Consider the following 16,258-nt stretch of genomic DNA (forward strand, 5'->3'; position numbering starts at 1 on the left):
CACATCTCTCCATCTCTCTCCTCCTCATCTCTCCCCTCCTGCTCATCTCTCCTCCACATATCTCTCTCCTCTTCCTTATCTTTACTTCTCCTAATCTCTCCCTCGTCTCCTCCTTATCTTTACCTTTCCTCATCTCCCTCTCCTCTTCCTCACCTCATCCCTCCCCCCCTCCTCATCTCTCCCTCTCCTCTTCTTCACCTCATCTCTCCCTCTCCTCCTCATCTCTCCTCCTCCTCATCTCTCTGTCTCTCCTCATCTCTCCCATAAGAGAGATGAGGAGAGAGTGATGAGGAGGAGGAGAGAGATGGAGAGATGAGGAGATATGGGTAGGAACTGGGAGAGATGAGAGACGGAGAGATGATGATGAGGAGGAGGGGGAGAGATTAGGAGGAGGAAAGGGAGAGATGAGGGGGACAGATGAGAGGTAGAGATGAGAGGGAGAGATGATGATGAGGAGGAGAGATGAGTAGAGGTAAAGATGAGGAGGAGAGAGATGGAGAGATCATCTCACTCTCTCCTCTCCCTTTCTCATCTCTCTCCTCCTCATCTCTCCCTCTCCTCCTCATCTCCCTCTCCTCTTCCTCACTTCATCTCTCCCTCTCCTCCACATCTCTGCTCATCTCTCTCCTCCTCATCTCTCCCTCTCCTCTTCTTCACCTCATCTCTCCCTCTCCTCATCTCTCCCTCTCCTCCTCATCTCTCCTCATTTCTCCCTCTCCTCCTCATCTCTCCTCCTCCTCATCTCTCTGTCTCTCCTCATCTCTCCCATAAGAGAGATGAGGAGAGAGTGATGAGGATAAGAAGGAGAGATGAGATGGAGAGATGAGGAGATATGGGGAGGAATTGGGAGAGATGAGGAGAGATGATGATGAGGGGGAGAGATTAGGAGGAAAGGGAGAGATGGAGAGAGAGAGATGAGGAGGAGAGGGGCAGATAAGGAGGAGAGAGAGATGAGGAGGATGAGAGGGACAGATTAGAGGTAGAGATGAGGAGGAGAGAGAGATGTGGAAGAGAGATGAGGAGGAGAGAGATGGAGAGATCATCTCACTCTCTCCTCTCCCTTTCTCATCTCTCTCTCTCGTCATCTCTCCCACTCCTTGTCACCTATCCCTCTCCTCCTAATCTCTCCCACTCTTCATCTCTCTCTCCTCATCTTTCTCTTTCTCCTCATCTCTCACTTTCCTCCTCATCTCTCCTCCTCATCTCTCCCACTCCTCCTCCTCATCTCTCTCTCTCTTTTCATCTCTCACTCTCCTCATCTCTCACTCTCCTCCTCTCTCACTCTCCTCCTCATCTCTCTCTCCTCCTCATCTCTTCCACTCACCATCTCTCCTCCTCATCTCTTTCTCCTCATCTCTCCCCCTCCTGCTCATCTCTCCTCCACATCTCTCTCTCCTCCTTATCTTTACTTCTCCTCATCTCTCCCTCTCATCTTCATCTCTCTCCCTCTTCTACTCATCTCCGTCTGTGCATCTCTCCCACTCCTCCTCTCACTCTCATCTCTTCCTCTCCTATTAATCACCTCTAGTCATCTTTCCCTCTCCTCCTCATCTCTCTCCTCCTCGCCATCATTTCTCCCTTTTCTCCTCCTCGTCATCATCTCTTCTCCTTATCTCTCTCCTAATTGTCATCATCTCTCTCTCTTCTCCTCATCTCTCCCTCTCCTCCTCATCTCTCTCCTCCTCGTCATCATCTCTACCTCTACTCATTTTTCCCTCTCCTCCTCATCTCTCCCTCTCCTCCTCATCTCTCTCCCCCTCATCCTCATCTCTCCCATCCTGCTCATCTCTCCTCCACATCGCTCTCGCTCCTTTTTATCTTTACCTCTTCTCCTCATCTCTCCCTCTCCTCATCTCTCTCTTCTCCTCATCTCTCTCTTCTCTCATCTCTCCTCTCCTCATCTCTCCCTCTCATCATCTCTCTCCTCATCATCTCTCTCCTCATTATCTCTCCCTCTCTCTTCATCTCTCTGTCTTCGTCCTCATCTCTCTTCTTCATCTCTCCTCATCTCTCCCTCTACCTCTTCTTGATCAATGCCCAGCCCTAGATATGAGGTGTGGTGGAAGGATACATATTGTAGGATTTTATTCTAAAATGTGACCGATAACCAGTCTGGCCCTAAAAAGGCCAGACTTAATCTGACTCCAATTCTATGGTCTCTACACTCTGAAAAGTGTTTGTTTACTGGCAGATCAGAGAAATAGACTCATGATTAGTTCAGTTAAAGTTAATAACAAGCTTTAGTGAATGATATTGCAAAATACAAAAGCGTATGCATACGTATCCGATTACTTCAAGACAAAACAGCCTATCGCTAAAACCTAGCAAACAGACAGATTCCCCCAGCATCTGATGCCGGCTAACCCAGAACCCTCACTCTTTATCCACTTCCTCTGTTTCATCCGTGGTGCTGTTATCAGTTGGATATAGTCCAGATCTTCTGGCTCCAGTTGGCTAACGATATGTAACACACTGTATGAAAACATGACCTTGACTTCTCATTCACAGCTCAAAAAGACAAGCTGCTATTGTTGGATTTGAACACCCGTGTGTTTTTAAATCTCCTGCAAACTTAAGGAGTTTCCTTAGAGCCAGGTCATTTCCATACTCTGTGTCACAAATCACGCGCTTGCAAAACACTGACCATTGTTGCCTCGTTCCCCCCCCCCTGATCAGAGAAGACCTTTTTCAGGCAATATCTCGCACTTCCTTTATAATGTCTAATCACTGTAAAACCAGATGACCTCTCAAAACCCAGGGAAACGAGGCAAGAAGTTCAACATCATGAACTCTACAAACCTGTTAGTTTACTCTCACAAATATATTTTAACTGTATATTCTGATGGGAGGGCTGGTGGAAGGATACGTATGCTATGATGGGAGGGCTGGTGGAAGGATACATATGCTGTGATGGCAGGGGTGGTGGAAGGATACGTATGCTGTGATGGGAGGGCTGGTGGAAGGATACGTATGCTGTGATGGCAGGAGTGGTGGAAGGATACATGTGATCTGATGTCAGGGCTGGTGGAAGGATACATATGCTCTGATGTCAGGGCTGGTGGAAGGATACGTATGCTGTGATGGGAGGGGGTGGTGAGTGAAATGTTTGGGCTGATGACATAGACAGCCGTGCAGATTTTGACCAGCCGACCCAGACTGATTTCCACCAGATGCAGAAGGGCTCTGAAACGGCTGCGGAGTCATTAGGTTTCCATTAAAGTCAGTGTGTGTATTTCCACCCGTTGCAGAACGGCTGCATTCCGACTCCGGCACAGCTCCGGCGGTCCGCTGCCCTTCGCAGCAGATACGTAGAGCTTCTATTTTTGCCAGACGCTAGAGAGCTCCGCAGCAATTCAGCACACGGCAGATAGTGCGGGATAGGAAGTCAAGCACAGAAACAAAATAAATATCCGGTTAATTTTCAAAATTAAATTACACCGTGCTCACGGCGGATCATATTTCCTGTACTACATCTTGAAAACAGACTGCACAGAGCTGTTTCCCCTCTACTCTGGATGGAAACTGTTGTTGGTTTTGTGGTCATATTCTACGTGAATTCACGAGAACTTGTGGGTCCTCGTGACTACAGCCATCAGTCATGGCCGCAGCCGTTCTGACCTGGCGGGTATTGACGGATGGCGGAGCACGCAGAAGACACACAGCGGAGCCGGTCTGCAGCTGTTACGCATGCTGTGGAAATGAGGAGTCTCAAACTGTATCTCACTCTAAACACCATGGATGTTTTTTTCAAGTTGGTTTGAAGCACCAGACACCCTAAATATAACCCCCAAATCAAATTTTCATAATGTGGAAAATTAATGAAAATGTTTTGTGTTAAACCAAACGTGAAACCATATCTGAACATGTCTCATCTTTTTTGTAATTTCAGGTTGATCTACAAAAATAAGTTTTTGTTTTCTTTGTCTATTTTTCTGAGTTGACTCACTCTTTATCTATTTATCTATCTCTCTCTATCTCTCTATATCTTGGCTGCTGTGTGTTACATTAAAACACAGTATTTTGGATGTTACATCTCTACATTGCACATACTCTACTTCAAACTGACAACTTTTGCTGAATCCTTCAGAAGCTGTAGTTCTCTCTAAAAACATGATCTCTCTCTTATTTTATTCCGTGTTGTGTTTTTGGCGGCCGTGCCTTCCTATCTTTTCTTTTTTTTATCTCTCTCATGGCCGCAGTGTCATCATTACTATCATATATCTGTTTATCAGCTTGTATCAATGTTGGTGCTATGTTTTTTCCCCAGGTAGTTCTACTACAAGTAAGTGCCATTTTTATTGTCTGAGTATTTGTTCTTGGCCGCCGTGCCGCAACTATCACGGCCGCCGCGCCACATGTATCGCTCTGTGTCTTTTATGGCTGCTTGTTTTATTTTAAATAAATGTTATCATTTAACATAAAAATACCACATCATTTATGATAACTACTTTATGTCCTCCCGTTCTTTGCATTAATTGAGGTTTACAGCATTGTGTGTTACCAATGGTTTTCTTTGACTATGGTCCCAGCTGCCTTGAGATCATTGACATTATCCTCCCCTGTAGTTCTGGGCTGATTCCTTACCGTTCTCATCATCATTGCAACTCCATGAGGTGAGATCTTGCATGGAGCCCCAGACTGAGGGAGATTGACCGTTCTTTTGTGTTTCTTCCATTTGTGAACAATCACACCAACTGTTGTCACCTCACCAAGCTGCTTGGCGATGGTCTTGTTGTCCAGCCTTGTGTAGGTCTACAATCTTGTCCCAGACATCCTTGGGCAGCTCTTTGGTCTTGGGCATGGTGGAGAGTTTGGAATCTCATTGATTGCTTCTGTGGACAGTTGTCTTATACAGGTAACAAATTGAGATTAGGAGCACTCCCTTTACGAGTGTTTGCTACGTGTAGAAAAGGCACCTGGGAGCCAGAAATGTTTCTGATTGAAAGGGGTCAAATACTTATTTCTCTCATTTAAAATTTTAATGAATTTATTACATGATATGGATTTTTGGTTATTTTTTCTGTCAAGTTAAATGAACCTACCGATGAAAGTATAGACTGATAATTTCTTTGTTAGTGGCCAAACGTACAAAATCAGCAGGAGATCAAATACCTTTTTCCTCTGACTCTATCTCTCTATCTATGTCTCTATCTCTCTATATTGACTGTGTGTTACATTAACACATAGTATTTTGGATGTTACATCTCTACATTGCACACACTCTTTCTACTTCAGACTGACAACTTTTGCTCATTCCAGCAGAATCTGTAGTTATCTCCTCTAAAAACATGATCTCTCTTACTTTATTCTGTGTTGTGTTTTTGGCCACTGTGCCTTCCTATCTTTGATTATCTATCTCATGGCCACCGTGTCATAATTACTGTCATTATCTGTTTATCAGCTTGGATCAATGTTGGTGCTATAATGTGTTTTTTCAGGTAGATCTACTAAAAGTAAGTGCCATTTTATTGTCTTTAAGTATTTGTGTTCTTGGCCGCTGTGCCGCAACTATCATGGCCGCCGCGCCACATGTATCACCCTGTGTCTTTCATGGCTGCTTGTTTTATTTTAAATGAAAAGGTTATAATTTACTATAAAAATACCACATCATTTATCATAATGACTCTCTTTCCTCACCTTCTTTGCATTAATTGAGGTTTACAGCAAATAATTACTAATATTAGCTAAGGTGCTAAAGCTTATGACTGATGGTAATTGTTGATTTTGTTTAGATTTGCCAAATTGTAATATAAGTTATTGATTGTCGAAATAAAGTCAGGCATTTTCTTGGTTGTGATTGGTTAAGGGATGAAGTCAGATGTTGGTAGATGTACTGATAGTTGTTCAGAGTGCCAACAGGGCAACTATGTATTATGGTTTTCTATTTCTCTCTCTCTCTCTCTGTCTCTGTCTCTCCCTCTCTCTCGGTTGCTGTGATACATTAACACATACAGTATTTTGGAATGTTACATTGCACACACTCTTTCATCAGGATGGATCAATGTTGGTGCTATGATGTGTTTTCAGGTAGATCTACTAAAAGTAAGTGCCATTTTTATTGTCTTTAAGTATTTGTGTTGTTGGCCGCTGTGCCGCAACTATCATGGCCGCCGCGCCACGTGTATCACCCTGTGTCTTTCATGGCTGCTTGTTTTATTTTAAATGAAAAGGTTATAATTTATAAATAAATTAAAACTATAAAAATACCACATCATTTATCATGACTCTCTTTCCTCACCTTCTTTGCATTAATTGAGGTTTACAGCAACTAATTGCTAATATTAGCTAAGGTGCTAAAGCTTATGACTGATGGCAATTGTTGATTTTGTTTAGATTTTCCAAATTGTAATATAAGTTATTGTTTGTCAGATTGTCGAAATAAAGTAATGCTTTTTGTTGGTTGTGATTGGTTAAGGGATGAAGTCGGATGTTGGTAGATGTATCGAAAGTTGTTCGTGCCAACAGGGCATCCCTATATATTATGGTTTTCAATTTCTATACAATATATGTATCTATCCATCTGTCCATCCATTTATTCATCCATCAAGGTTTCATCACAATTAATTGAGTAACTGGATAAGAGACTTGTTTTATTGAAGAGCAATGATCTTTTTTTTTTTTGTGGAAAAAGCAACATTTGTTCTGCCTACATTGCTTAAAATATCTATCAAAAACTAAACCTTAACCCAAAACATTCCTTTAAGTTATGGAACTTAACTTTCATAAATAGAAGTTTCAGGGTTAGGGTTACAGATGGTAGTTGCATCTCCTGAGGCCTCTGCCTTCCCATAATTGCAGTACAACCAGGGGGGAAGAAACAGGCAGCCATCAGAAGCCCCTAGCCCCCCGTAATTCCATAATTGGCTGGCGCTCTCAACAAAAGGAGAAGTCAGAACAACCAGGGGGGAAGGAGGGAAAGCTAGTGGGTGCACGCCTAGGAGCCCAATTAGGTTATTTTAATCGGGAAACGGAGGTATATTATAAAAAATAGTATATTAAGTAAAAATTAAAAAGGTTTAGTAATTTTGGAAGTAGAAGTATTGTTTAAAATGGGAGGGATCGGTCTATTTTAGAAGCAAAATTTTAAGGACACAATCATCAGTAGTGTACCTCAGCATCATCGAGTGTTTCGGCCATTATCACTAGACACTCTGGGGCCAACTCCGCAACGCAAGTGGTTACAGGCCTGGTCTCAGTGTTGTCCCGTAGCCCCCTTTCTGCCCATCGCAACGGTGCCATGCGGGTCAATCTAGGTACATGTACTGATTTATCATAGTGCTTCCACATTCCATTGGGTCATATTTCAAAGACCGTTTGAGGTATCAGGCTGATTCTAACAGGAAATGAAAGCCTAGAGATTGCTGAATACAACGAAGGGTTCAGGGTCACTGTAGGTACATGTGCTGATGAGTTATAAGGCTTGCAAGTTCTTCGACATTCTCATCTATTTCAGTGCTCAAAGATGAAAATGTGGAATTTTTTCATTGGGTCATATTTCAAATACCTTTTTTAAGGTATCAGGCTGATTCTAACAGGAAATGAAAGCCTAGAGTTTGCTGAATCCAACGAATGGTGCAGGGTCACTCTAGGTACAAGTGCTGATGAGTTATAGGGCTTACCATTTCAAGGGTCATAAATCATGGACCAAAGCACTCAGAGATGTGGGAGTGGCACCAATGGAAAGCTTTCAAAGAGTTCTTTCACATATGTCACCACCCAGCAGGTGGCACCCTTCTGGGGCCAACTCGGCAACGCAAGTGGTTACAGGCCTGGTCTCACTGTGTTCCATTAGCCCCCTTTCTGCCCATCGCAACGGTGCCATGCGGGTCACTCTAGGTACATGTACTGATGAGTTATCATAGTGCTTCCACATTCCACATTCCATTGGGTCATATTTCAAAGACCCTTTAAGGTATCAGGCTGAATTTAACAGGAAATGAAAGCCTGGAGATTGCTGAATACAGAGCATGGTGCAGGGTCACTCTAGGTACATGTGCTGATGAGTTATGAGGCTTGCAAGTGCTTCCACATTCTCATCGATTTTAGTGGAACGCAAGGGGCTAGGGACAAGGGCCCGACTGTTCGGAACAGCCCTCGGGGAGCCTTACAACATATGTCAGAACCAGCACCGTAGGCCTTTGTTTTCGGCCGATGGAAAAAAACAGCCTCTGAGGGGATATGACCCAGGATGCTCAAAAATGCATTTAAGTCGTAGGGCCTCGATCCAGAAATTGCCGGAAAGGTCTCGCCGAGCCGGAGTCGGCGATCTTGGAACCAACGCTCTACTCCTTTGCCGTCAGGAGCTAGGGGGCGTTAAAGGTTCAATTCCGCTACCTTTTCAAGGGTTATAAATCATGGACCAAAGCACTCAGAGATGTGGTAGGGGCACCAATGGAAAGCTTGCAAAGAGTTCTATCACATATGTCTCCCCCCAGCAGGTGGCGCCCTTCTGGCGCCAACTCCGAAACGCAAGGGGTTACAGGCGGGGCCTCGGCATTGTTCCCTAGCCCTCGTTCTGCCCATCGCAACGGTCCCATGCGGGTCACTCTAGGTACATGTACTGATGAGTTATCATAGTGCTTCCACATTCCATTGGGTCATATTTCAAAGACCGTTTGCGGTATCAGGCTGATTCTAACAGGAAATGAAAGCCTAGAGTTTGCTGAATCCAACGAAGGGTGCAGGCTCACTCTAGGTACATGTGCTGATGAGTTATAAGGCTTGCAAGTTCTTCCACATTCTCATCTATTTCAGTGCTCATAGATGAAAATCTGGAATTTTTTCATTGGGTCATATCTCAAAGACCCTTTAAGGTATCAGGCTGAATTTAACAGGAAATGAAAGCTTGGAGATTGCTGAATCCAACAAAGGGTGCAGGGTCTCCTCCTCATCTCTCCTCCACATCTCTCTCTCTCCTCCTCCTTATCTTTACCTCTCCTCATCTCTCCCTCTCCGTCTCCTCTCTCCCTCTCGTCCTCATCTCTCCTCATCGCTACCTCTCCTCATCTCTCCCTATTCTCCTCATCTCTCCTCTTCCTCACATCTCCTCATCTCTCACTGTCCTCATCTCTCTCGCTTCATCTGTAGCTCTCCTCCTTATCTGTCCCTCTCCTCCTCATCTCTCTCTCCTCATCTCTCTCTCCTCATCTCTCTCTCCTCATCTCTCTCCTCATCTCCATCTCTTTCTCCTCATCTCTCCCTTTCCTCATCTCTCCCTTTCCTCCTCCTAATCTCTCCCCCTCCTGCTCATCTCTCTCCTCCTCCTTATCTTTACCTCTCCTCATCTCACTCTCTCCTCTCTCCCTTTCTCATCTCTCACTCTCCTCATCTCTGTCTCCTCATCGCTACCTCTCCTCATCTCTCCCTATTCTCCTCATCTCTCCTCTTCCTCACATCTCATCATCTCTCACTCTCCTCATCTCTCACTCTCCTCATCTCTCTCTCCTCCTTATCTTTCCCTCTCCTCCTCATCTCTCCCTCACATCTCTTCTCCTCATCTCTCCCTCTCCTCCTCATCTCTCCTCATCTCTCTCTCATCTGCATCTCTCTTTCTCCTCATCTCTCCCTTTCCTCCTCCTAATCTCTTCCCCTCCTGCTCTTCTCTCCTCCACATCTCTCTCCTCCTCCTCATCTCCCACCCTCCTCATCTCCTCCTCCTCCCTCCCTTTCTTATCTCTCTCTCCTCATCTTTCCCACTCCTCATCATCTCTCTCTTTCCCTCATCTCTCTTTCCTCCTCATCTCACCTCCTTATCTCTCCCACTCCTCCTCTCCTCTCTCCTCCTCCTCTTCCTCCTCCTCCTCATCTCTCTCTTCATCTCTCACTCTCCTCCTTTCTCTCATCCTCCATCTCTCTCCTCCTCATCTTTCCCCCTCCTCCTTATCTCTCCTCCTCATCTCCCTCTCCTCTTCCTCACCTCATCTCTCCCTCTCCTCCAGATCTCTCCTCCATCACTCCATCTCTCTCCTCCTCATCTCTCCCTCTCCTCCTCATCTCCCTCTCCTCTTCCTCACCTCATCTCTCCCCCTCCTCCTCATCTCTCCTCATCTCTCTCCTCCTCCTTATCTTTACCTCTCCTCATCTCACTCTCTCCTCCCTCCCTTTCTTATCTCTCTCTCCTCATCTTTCCCACTCCTCATCATCTCTCTCTTTCTCCTCATCTCTCACTTTCCTCCTCATCTCACTCCTTATCTCTCCCACTCCTCCTTCTCATCTCTCCCACTCCTCCTCTTCCTCCTCCTCCTCATCTCTCTCTTCATCTCTCACTCTCCTCCTTTCTCTCATCCTCATTTCTCTCTCTCCTCCTCATCTTTCCCCCTCCTCCTTATCTCTCCTCCTCATCTCCCTCTCCTCTTCCTCACCTCATCTCTCCCTCTCCTCCAGATCTCTCCTCCATCACTCCATCTCTCTCCTCCTCATCTCTCCCTCTCCTCCTCATCTCCCTCTCCTCTTCCTCACCTCATCTCTCCCTCTCCTCATCTCTCCTCATCTCTCCCTCTTGTCCTCATTGCTCCCTTTGCTCTTAATGTCTCTCCTCCTCGTCTCTCTCCTCCCACTCCTCATCTCTCCCTCTCCACCACATCTCTGCTCATCTCTCCATCTCTCTCCTCCTCATCTCTCCCCTCCTGCTCATCTCTCCTCCACATATCTCTCTCTCCTCTTCCTTATCTTTACTTCTCCTCATCTCTCCCTCGTCTCCTCCTTATCTTTACCTCTCCTCATCTCCCTGTCCTCTTCCTCACCTCATCCCTCCCCCCCTCCTCATCTCTCCCTCTCCTCTTCTTCACCTCATCTCTCCCTCTCCTCCTCATCTCTCCTCCTCATCTCTCTGTCTCTCCTCATCTCTACCATAAGAGAGATGAGGAGAGAGTGATGAGCGTAAGAGGGAGAGATGAGGAGAGGAGAGATGAGATGAGGAGGAGAGAGATGAGGAGATATGGGGAGGAACTGGGAGAGATGAGGAGAGACGGAGAGGTGATGATGAGGAGAGATGAGGGGGAGAGATTAGGAGGAGGAAAGGGAGAGATGAGGAGAGGGAGAGATGAGAGGTAGAGATGAGGAGGAGAGGTAGAGATGAGGAGGAGAGGTAGAGATGAGGAGGAAGAGGAGAGGGAGAGATGAGGAGGAACTGGGAGAGATGAGGAGAGGGAGAAATGAGGGGAGATGGCCCTTATCTGTCCCTCTCCTCCTCATCTCGCTCTCCTCCTCATCTCTCCCTTTCCTCCTCCGAATCTCTCCCCCTCCTGCTCATCTCTCCTCCTCATCTCTCCTCATTTCTCCCTCTCCTCCTCATCTCTCCTCCACATCTGTCTCCTCCTTATCTTTACCTCTCTGAATCTCAATCTCTCATCTCTCACATTCCTTGTCACCTCTCCCTCTCATCATCTCTCCCACTCCTCTTCATCTCTCTCTCCTCATCATCTCTCTTTCTCATCTCTCACTTTTCTCCTCATCTCACTCCTTATCTCTCTCTCCTCACCTCATCTCTCCCTCTCCTCCAGATCTCTCCTCCTCATCACTCCATCTCTCTCCTCCTCATCTCTCCCTCTCCTTCTCATCTCCCTCTCCTCTTCCTCACTTCAACTCTCCCTCTCCTCATCTCTCCCTCTTGTCCTCATCGCTCCCTTTGCTCTTCATGTCTCTCCTCCTCATCTCTCTCCTCCTCCTCATATCTCCCACTCCTCATCTCTCCCTCTCCTCCACATCTCTCCATCTCTCTCCTCATCTCTCCCCTCCTGCTCATCTCTCCTCCACATATCTCTCTCCTCTTCCTTATCTTTACTTCTCCTAATCTCTCCCTCTTCTCCTCCTTATCTTTACCTCTCCTCATCTCCCTCTCCTCTTCCTCACCTCATCCCTACCCCCTCTTCATCTCTCCCTCTCTTCTTCTTCACCTCATCTCTCCCTCTCTTCCTCATCTCTCCTCCTCATCTCTCCTCCTCCTCCTCCTCTCTCCCTCTCCTCCTCATCTCTCCTCCTCCTCTCTCCCTCTTATCCTCATCACTCTCTCCTCTCTTCCTCTTATCCTCATCACTGGAGAGAGTGATGAGGATAAGAGGGAGAGAGGAGAGATGAGGAGAGATATGGGGAGGAACTGAGAGAGAGGAGGAGAGACAGAGAGATGATTATGAGGAGGAGGGGGAGAGATTAGGAGGAAAGGGAGAGGTGAGGGAGTGATGAGCAGAAAGAGATGAGAGGGACAGATGACAGGTAGAGATGAGGAGGGAGAGATGAGGAGGAGAGATGAGAGGGAGAGATGAGTAGAGGTAAAGATGAGGAGGAGAGATAGATGTGGAGGAGAGATGAGGAGAGAGATGGAGAGATCATCTCACTCTCTCCTTTCCTCTCCTTTCCGTTTCCGGTGAGTGTGAGTGGTGGTGGCGGAGGTGCGAGTGGCGCGGAGTTTCAAACTGTTTCTGTCCCTGTTTTTCGGATTTTCTGACTGTGTCTTCAATCTGTCTTTTGGTGCATGATCAGGTAAGTTTCTTTAATTTTTTTTTGTGGAGTGTCTGCTGAGGATTCGGGGTTTCGGCCGAGTGGTTTTTTTTCGGGAGGAATGGCATCCTTTGAGACGCCACCTCCGAGTCTCCGGCAGGGCGTGAGGATAGCTCCCCCGGAGAGTAATGTTACCGTGGAGGAGGTGCTGTTGGCGGTTGGTGAACAGGTAGGCCATGACAACTTGTCTTTTGCATCCAGAATGAACAAAGCAGTGGTGGTGTTTATGAAGGATGAGCAGCTTGTGAATCAGCTGATTGAGAGCGGAGTGTTTATCAGAGACAGCTTTGTGCAGGTTTCCCCTTTATCGGTTCCCTCCACGCGGATTACCGTATCTGGTGTTCCTCCGTTCATACCCAACGAGTTGTTGGGGAATGAACTTCAGAGGTTTGGAAAGTTTGCAAGTGGATTTAAAACGGTGACTTTAGGATGCAAGGATCCCAAACTGCGACATGTGCAGTCTCTGAGGCGGCAGGTGTTCATGTTCCTGGACTCGCCCACACAGACGCTGGAGGTGTCCTTCAGAGTGAAGCATGCTCACGGCTCTTATATGGTGTATGCAAGCTCTGGACAGTTGAAATGTTTTGAGTGTGGGGATGTGGGACACAAGCGTTTTGCATGTCCACACAGACAGCAGGCGCCGACTGCTGGCGAGGCTGCGGCGCCTGAAACCCCGGCCGCGGATGAAGCTGGCGGCCCGGGGGCGGATGATGTTGCGCCCGGTGACGGGTCCGATGTGGCTGGAGCAGCTGATGCTGGGGGCGTGGCGGTAGATCGCGGCGTTGCAGATGCAGCCGGCGGTGAAGTTAAGGAAGGTAATGTGGAGAAGCAGAGCCAGTCTGAGCAGCAGCAGGTTCCCCCCCAAGTAGAGAGTCATTCGGAGTGTGTAGGTGCTACAGCGCAGTCACAGTCAGGGATTACTGGGGAAGTAGCTTCCACAAGTCTCACCAGAGATCACACTGGGATCCCCTCTGGTGAACAGGGGGTAGGCCTGTTCAGTAGTCAGGCATCATGTGCTAGTGATGACATGGAGTTTGATTCAGAGTCTGATACTGTGTCTATTGGAGAAATTAATCTGAGCACAGATCTGTATTCATTGGAGGAAATTGATCGTTTTTTGAATGAAACTTTTAAAAGATCTGTGAAAGTAACTGATTATTTCAAAGACACAGAAAAGTTTATCAAGTCTGTTGCTGTACTGAAAAGACTTGTTGGTTTTGACCTGTTGGATAAAAAGAAACGCTATCGCCTCAAAAAGCACATTACAACTTTAAGAAAGGAAAAAGGATGTAGAACCTCAAAAAGAATAAGAACTTCCAATGATCATGACACTTAATTTTTTTTTCCTCTTTATATTGTTCTCTGCTTGTCTCAACTTGTCTGTTTCTTTTTTCTGACTTTTCTATGAGGAGCCTAAAAATAGGATCTCTTAATATCAATGGTGGGAGAGACAGGCAGAAGAGGGCTTTAATTTCTGAGGTTTCTAGTCAGAAAAGGATTGATGTGCTGTTTTGCAGGAAACACATTCTGATCCAGCAGTAGAGACAGATTGGGGTTTATGGTGGGAGGGTCCCTATGCTCTTTAGCCATGGCACTAATGTTAGTGCAGGAGTTGCTGTCCTGTTTAAGGCAGCAGCGAATGCAACCATCATATCCTCCACCGAAGTGGTAAAGGGACGCCTGCTGGTTGTCAGGGCAGAGATAGAGGTTCTGGGTTTTGGTTTGTTAATGTATACGCCCTAATCAGGGAGCAGAAAGAGTGATATTTTTCACTCAGTTAAGAATTGAATTAAATAAGTACCATCAGGATCAGCTTATTGTTGGTGGTGATTTTAACTGTACTCCTGACTTCACTGTGGACAGGATAGGCGAGGAACCTCACCCACATTCAGCCCAGAGTTTGAATAGCACCATTAACCAGCTGGATTTGGTAGATACATGGAGGGTGAAACATCCACAATCCCGACAGTACACTTGGGTGAGGGTGATTAATAATAGGGTGAGTGCAGCCAGACTTGACAGGATTTATATTTCACTAAACCTTAGCTCTAGACTGGTCCACAGTAGAATAACCCCTGTTGGCTTCACGGATCATCACTTTGTTTTTATAGATTTGATTGTCTCGCCAGGTGCGAGGGTAAAGTCCTACTGGCATTTTAATAAACTTTTACAAGACAGCAAGTTCTGTGAAAATTTCGAGCATTTTTGGAAGTGCTGGAAAAATAAAAAAGCAGATTTTAAGTCTTTGACGCAGTGGTGGGACGTTGGCAAGGCCCAAGTTCGGGTTTTTTGTCAACAATACACCTCCCATTCCACTGCTAAGATTAATGCAGAGGTCATGAAACTTGAAGCCAGCATCAGCAGTATTGAGGAGGTTTTAAATAGGGACTCTGACCCTTCTTTAGGGCAGGTGTTAAAAAAGAAAAAACTGGAATTGAGCTCTTTTCTGAATGAGAGAGTGAAGGGAGCCCTTATCAGGTGTCGTTTCCTCCAGTTAAAGGACATGGATGCCCCAAGCTCCTTCTTTTTTAATCTGGAGAGATCTGTGGCTCAGAGGAAGCAAATGACATGCCTTCAGCTTCCAGGAGGTAGAGTAACCACCAGTCCTGGGGAGATGAGGAGCCATGCGATGGTGTTCTATGCTGACCTCTTTGGGGCCCAACAGTGCAGCATGCAGAGTCGTGAGGAGCTGCTGGAGGGTCTTTCTCAGCTCAGTCTGGACGAGAAAGCTGCTTTGGACTGCGAGCTAACTCTGGAGGAGCTGAAAACTGCAGTCAACCAGATGGCTACAGGAAAGGCACCGGGGATAGATGGTCTCTCCACAGATTTTTATAAACAGTTCTGGAATACAATTGGACCAGACCTTCACGAGGTTTTTATGGAGGGGATTACAACAGGTTTTCTTCCGGTTTCTTGTCAGCGAGCAGTGTTGTCATTGCTGCCCAAAAAAGGTGATCTGGCGTTACTTAAGAACTGGCGCCCAGTTTCCCTCCTCTGTACGGATTATAAGGTACTTTCCAGAGCATTATCAAACCGGTTGAAGGTTGTCCTGGAACTAATTGTACACTCGGACCAAACCTATTGTGTTCCAGATAGATCGATTATGGACAATATTTTCTGTGTTTGGGACATCCTTGATGTGTGTAAACTATATAATCTAGATGTTGGTATTGTCTCTTTGGACCAGTAAAAAGCTTTCGATAAGGTGGATCACTCTTATTTGTTTTCTGCACTTAAAGCATTTGGTTTTGGTGATGGGTTTCTGTCTTGTCTTTCTTGTAGTCCAGAGAAAATTGTGAAGTATCAGTTAGCGGGTTCAATGGTTCTGTTCCAAAATGCTTTGCACAGTGTTTGGTGAAGACGGGGGCTGGGCTGAGTCGGCCCGTTCCTGTGCAGAGGGGGATAAGACAGGGTTGCCCTATTTCGGGACAGCTATATACTTTAGCAATCGAACCTCTAGTGTGCAGGATGAGGGCTCGACTTAGTGGTGTTCTCCTGCCTGGGTCCTTGGGCGTTGAGCGTCCCCTTGTTGTTTCAGCCTATGCAGATGATGTCAATATTTTTGTCTGCAGCCAGACAGATGTTCAGTGTTTACAGGATGCTTTATCCCTGTATGAGAGGGCCACATCTGCACGGGTGAACTGGGCTAAGAGTGAGGCCTTGTTAGTAGGGCAATGGAGAGGTAAAGCCGTGCCCAGTCTGCCAGGGGGACTTGAGTGGGGGAAGGAAGGGTTGAAAGTTTTGGGAGTGTTTTTGGGATCTG

General features: G+C 46.3%; 1 pseudogene; it reads left to right on the top strand.

Annotated features, from left to right (window-relative positions):
- LOC114550689 (cyclin-dependent kinase 5 activator 2-like) overlaps positions 1–8,577 on the top strand; it is a 21,050-nt pseudogene extending 12,473 nt beyond the window's left edge.
- The last annotated feature ends 7,681 nt before the right edge of the window (positions 8,578–16,258 follow it).

The sequence above is a fragment of the Perca flavescens genome, chromosome 24 (assembly GCF_004354835.1).
Source record: "Perca flavescens isolate YP-PL-M2 chromosome 24, PFLA_1.0, whole genome shotgun sequence".
In the NCBI taxonomy this organism is placed as follows: Eukaryota; Metazoa; Chordata; class Actinopteri; order Perciformes; family Percidae; genus Perca; species Perca flavescens.